This window comes from Mastomys coucha, unplaced genomic scaffold (genome assembly GCF_008632895.1).
Source record: "Mastomys coucha isolate ucsf_1 unplaced genomic scaffold, UCSF_Mcou_1 pScaffold5, whole genome shotgun sequence".
Taxonomy (NCBI): domain Eukaryota; kingdom Metazoa; phylum Chordata; class Mammalia; order Rodentia; family Muridae; genus Mastomys; species Mastomys coucha.
Window position 1 is genome coordinate 21,087,777 of NW_022196911.1, and position 6,182 is coordinate 21,093,958.

General features: G+C 39.5%; 1 pseudogene; it reads left to right on the top strand.

Annotated features, from left to right (window-relative positions):
* Positions 1–1,799: 1,799 nt before the first annotated feature.
* On the top strand, positions 1,800–2,700 carry LOC116078141 (annotated as a pseudogene).
* Positions 2,701–6,182: the final 3,482 nt, after the last annotated feature.

The following is a 6,182-nucleotide window of genomic DNA, read 5'->3' on the forward strand; positions in this document are numbered from 1 at the left end:
TAAACAGGATCTTTAAAACAATTGTAAACAATAAAAGAACTCCTGGATATATTATGATCCTCATCCTTAAACTGTGTAACAGAACTATAATAATAATCACGGCATGGAGTTTAAAAAAACAGACATATTGATCAAAAGAATTGAAGATTCAAATATAAATTCACACACCAATTTTCTTAAAAAACAAATGAGAGGCACACACTAGATAAAGAAAACATCTTCAACAAATGTAGATTGTCAATATGGATACACTGTTTCTGGTAGAAAAGAAAGTAGGAAATAGCTTTGAACTCATAGGCATAGGAAAACACTTTCAAAACGGAACACCTTTAGCACAAGAACTAAGAACAATTAACAAATTGAACTCATGAAAATGAAAAGGTTCTGTACTGCAAAGACCACTCATTTGGACAAAAGGACAAGATAAAAAATAGGAATATTTTTACCAAATAAGCATCTGATAGAGAGTTTATATCCAAAATATATAAAAATAAAACCCTGGATATCAAGAAAATAAATAACCCAGTTTACATATGGGATGCAGATATAAACAATTTACAATAGCAGAAACCCAAATGGCGGAAAAACACTTAAAGAAATTATCAAAATCCATCATCATCGTCAAAGAAATGCAAATCAAAACTGTGTTAACTTGTCCAAGTTAACTTGATGTTAACTTACACCAAAAAGAATATCCACAACCAATAGAGCAAGTGATACCTCATGCCGGGAAGTACTTGGGATAAATGGAACATTCCTCCATTGCTAGGGAGAATGAAACATGTACAGCCACTATGGAAATTAATGTGGGGACTCTTCAGAAGGAAGAGACTCAATCCTCATCAGGATCCAGACATACTAATCTTGAGCATACACTCAAAACATGTTTCTTCTACCAGACAGGCACTTGTTCAACCATGTCCATTGCTGCTCTATTCATAATAGCCAGAAATTGGAAATAGGCTAGATGTCACAAAACAGCAGAATTGAAAAGAAAATGATTGTACATTTACTGGATACTGTAGCCCATATGCTGAGCTGGCATATGTGGTTTCTTATACTCTGGAGTACTTCTTCACATGCCCTTCTGATTTTTACAGTACCCATTGAGAATTTAGGTGAAGCCATTATAGGTCTGCCTTTATGTGTTATTTCATCTTTATCCGTTTGTGGCTTTTCATATTCTTTCATTCTTATGTTTAGTGTTTTCACTATTATGTGCCAAGGGGGATCTTCTTTGATGGGCCACTATATTTGGTGTTCTGCATGCCTCATATACAATTATAGGCACTCCCTGCTTTAAGATTGGAAAAGTTTCTTCTATGATTTTTGTCGAAAATATTTTCTGGATCTTTGACCTGGGTTTCTTCTCCTTCCTCTATTCCTATTATTCTTTGGTTTGGTCATTTCATGTCCCAAATTTTCAGGATTTTCAAGACTTTTTGTGTCATAAATATTTTAAATTTAACATTTTTGGTGACCAAAGTGTCTATTTCTTCTATCATATCTTCAATGACAGAGATTCTCTCTTCCATCTCCTGTATTCTGATGGTGAAAAAACTTCAAGAAGAAAACAGATTGCCACTGTAGTTTCTTCTTTTGAAGTCTCTAATTTTTCATTTCCAAAATTCCCTCAGTTTGAATTTTCTGTATTGATGCTATTTCCATTTTCAGGTGTTCAGATGTTTGTTTTATTCCTTCCCTACTTTTTTGTTTGTTTTTCTGGATTTTAAAGAAGGATTTATCTCTTTAAGAATTATCGTGCTCCTCCTCATTCATCCTCGTGCACCATAGGCGGCACAGGCACCAAGATGTCCAACCGAATGGTCTGTAGGGAAGCCAGCCACGCCGGGAGCTGATTCACTGCCTCAGGACCTCAGCTGAATGCCCAGCTAGAAGGTTGGCTTTCACAAGTACAGTCTACGAAAAGACCTGCTAGAGCCATTACTGCAGCCCATGCAGGATACACACATTGTGGGTCATGTGCTGCCCATGCTTACAAACAAGTGGATCCATCTAGTACCCGGAGAATTTTCATCCTTGGGCCTTCCCATCATCTACCCCTGTCTCGATGTGCATTCTCCAGTGTGGATATGTATATTCTCTGTATGCCCTTCATATTGACCAAAAGATTTATGGAGAGTTATGGAAGACGGGAATGTTTGAACACATGTCTCTGCAGACAAATGAAGACGAACACAGTATTGAAATGCATTTGCCTTATACAGCTAAAGCCATGGAAAGCCAGAAAGGTGAGTTTACCATTATTCCTGTACTGGGTGGAGCTCTGAGTGAGCCAAAGGAACAGGAATTCAGAAAACTCTTCAGTAAATATCTATCGGATCCTAGTAATCTCTTTGTGGTTTCTTCTGATTTCTGCCACTGGGTTCCATTACAGTTACTATGATGAAGCCCAGGGGGAGATTTATAGATCCATTGAACATCTAGATAAAATGGGTATGAGTATTATAGAACAATTAGATCCTGTATCTTTTAGCAATTATTTGAAGAAATATCATAATACTATATGTGGAAAACATCCCATTGGGGTGTTATTAAATGCTATCACAGAGCTTCAGAAGAATGGAATGAATATGAGCTTTTCCTTTTTGAATTATGCCCAGTCGAGCCAGTGTAGAAGCTGGCAACACAGTTCAGTCAGTTACGCAGCTGGAGCCCTCATGGTCCACTGAAGCTCCAATCCTCAGGGACTCCACCTCCACAGACTAGTACTCTGTCCAAGGGTCCAACCTAGCCTCTACCGAGATGTTGGTTCTGGTGTGGGGGGGTTCTGAAACCTCAGACATAGAACTCTTATAAGAGCACTTAAAAAAATGGGGAAAGGACCCCACACTCAGGGCTCGGGAATGGTGACCCCAAACACCACCAAGACACGTACTTGATGCAATCAGCAAGAGGTTCTTTTATTCAGCGCTGGGCAAGACTCACATCCCACGCAGAGGTAGAGGAGTCTGGCCCCAAGCAAAAATTTAAACAGGTTTTTATACCCACACAATTGCTAGGGAAAAAGAGGAAACTAAGGCAGGGGAAAATACAGGGTAATCTCTGATTGGTGCTGGCTTGTCCTAGGGTTCAGAAGCAGGTTAGCCACTTGGCAATTGTTTGTTACCTCATTTTTCTTTTCTCCTGCCAGGCCGTTCGGATCTCTAATTTCTGGGAGCTGGTCTCCCATTCTTCTATGTTCTGGGAGCTGGTCTCCCATTGTTTCTATGTCCTGGGAGCTAGTTTCCCATTCTTCTATGTTCTTGGAGCTAGTCTCCCATTCTTCTAAGTCAGGGGAGCTAGTCTCCCATTAAGTTCAACTAACGGCTAAGTTCCCACAGTACAGTTTGAAAATTTTAACCTCTCACTCTCTTCTTCTTTTCTAGTAGGTGTAGTCCTCCTTAATTTCAACTCATTTTAAAAATGCTTTCTAGTTTGGGCAGTCGGAGGAAGGCTGGAATCAAAATATTTGCCCAATTGGCACACAGTGACTTGCAATGCATTTAGCATTCCTGAAATTTGCACTCTTTGCAGACTCACATACATATATTCTGCTTTCAGAATAGTTTTGCAAATTGTACACAGACAAAGAGTGGAAGCTTTTTAATAGAAGAAATTGCATTTATAAATGATTTGTATTAGAATATAAGAAATCTCCAGTTATAGACAAATACTACCCATGTTGTACAACAGATACCTTCTATTTTAGTTGCTAATAAAGGGCTACACAATTCAACAAAAAAGAATTATCGTATTTATACAGGCTGTTTTTAAGATCTTTTAATAGCTTTAGCTATGTTAGAATACTAGGGCTTCTGTGATAGGGCTGTTGGGTTCAAGTGGAAGCATATTGTTCTTAGTGTTATTAATTTTATTTTCACTCTGGCATCTAGGAATCTGGAATTAGGAAGATTTTAGCTCTGTAGGCTGAGGTCTGGTTTTTATCTTCGTTGTATTCATGGTTTTTTCTTTTCTTTCTGTTCCCTATCTGGATTTTAGAAGAATGTACTGGTTGTGTTGCCTACCAGATTATGTATATATATATATATATATATATATATATATATATATATATATATAATAGAATTAGGAGTCACCACTTGGGGTTCCAGGTAAAATATATGTCTATGTATTGGAGCTGATATTTAGTAATGAAAATACGATAGTGATCTAAGGGGTTTCACAGGAGAAGTGAAAATAGTGTTCCACCAGGATCTTCTTATTTAGTCTTCTTAGGCCAGGGACAGATAGTATAGCTATATTACCCCAAAGGTCTTCTATAGAGCTTGGGATTAAACTTTGGGATTGAATCTGTACAATTGGGAGGAAAGAGGAATATCTGCAGTCAGCCTACCTGCTTCTCTGGAAGGAGTTGCCTGTGGACTTGCCTGGAGTGGAATAAAGCAGTGAGTAGAGGAAGATGGTTAGAATGTTAAGACCTGTGGAATGAACTAAGGAAGGATAGCGAGGAGGCTGCCACTTGGGTTCTACTGCAAACCTGGTAATGAAACTGGAGGTATTAGATCTGGGGAAACAGAGGTGAAAATTTCTAGTCAGTCTAGCTGGTTCCTTGCAGTAGTAGTCTATAGTGTAGGGAGTCCTTACTGGTGTTGAGGGCTTGCATCAAGCAGGTGGAGTGAGGTTAGGATGGATAGGTCTGTGGAATCCACAGAAGGTCAAGACAGAGGAATGGAAGACTGCAACTGGTGTTCTTTTGTCAATCCAGATATGAGACTGGGGATTGAATTTGGTGGAGAAGGGAGAATGGCTAAAACCATCATTTAGCTTACCTGTTTTCCTGGCCTGCTTAGCTTGTGTGTTCCCTGAGACTTCCTGTTGTTGTAGGCTGGCATAATGGTATGAGTTTGGTGAATAAAGATTGTAGGAGATGATCTTCATGACCTTATCTATTGATTATGTCAGAAAGGAAAGTGAACCACAACATGTCTTTTTCTGCCACACAGACTTTGCGTGACAGCCTTATTTGAGGTGAAAACTTCAAGGAAGTCAGTCTCCTGCCCCCGCATTGTTGCCTGGCACCCCTAACTCAGAGGTAGCCCAGATATGCCCTCGTACTCATGTGCTAGGTACCCACCAAGATATCATTTATTAACAGCTAGAAAAAGAAAAATTGGACATTGCTCTCCGATCTTACCAATGTTCCAATGTCCTAGTCAAACCCTGCCTTGGAATTCCATAAAGAATGTTACCCAGAGAGAACTAATTGCCTCTGGTATTGTTAAGGAGATAATGAAGGGGTATGGCACTAAAGCTTACAGAATGAGAGATCTATCCCAGGGCAAGGTCAGGTGGAATCCTCATTCTTAGTCAACCTAAGGCAGGCCATATTAGATTTGCAGCTGAATCACTCCTAGGAACTAGCTTAACAAGTGTTCCCTGGGGCTAACCTCGGCTAGCCCAGAAAATTAGCATAGTTGAGGAACTTACTAAGGCCCACCCAGTATGTAACCTAAACAACAAACTGAATAGGAACTACGTGCACCTGGCTTCTAGGCCAAGGTGACCTTAGTCAGAGCTAACTTTCTTTTAGGTTGCAACCGCTGCTTAGTTCCTGCCAATTAACAGTATACACTTTGCTGCTGACCCATTGTGTTCCCAACAAAAGGCTATGTACCTGTACCTTGCTTGATGTATCTTGACCATTGTAAAACTTGATTCTTCCAAACTCTTTTGTATCGACTATATAAACCTGACTCCATATTTGAAAAATACATTCAGATCCTACACTACTTGTGTTGAGTTTGTTTGTCACAGCCAAATCCTGTGCACACTTGGCCAGAACTCATCGTCCCACAGTACAAGGGATCCCCATAAGAAACCTCAGTCTGTGGCATTTTTCTACAAAGCTGGGCATGAGGCTAGGCCATTGGATCTGGAGGAGCAAGAAAGGAGGTTATGATCTTCAATCAGCTTGCCTATATCTCTGGCAGGTGTGGTCTTTAGTTTATCTTTTTTAGATATTTTTAACTTTGTTGCTCTTGAGACATTGTCTCACAGTTGCCAGGAACTCTTCCAGTAGGATAAACTGAGTAGTTAGTGATTTTCAATAGGCAAATATGACCAACGTAGAAAGCCAGTTACTATAGAGTCATGGAGCATGAATCAATGTTCAAGAATAGGGGTCTATATATGGTGGGTACTTATTATTTTTTCAGGAA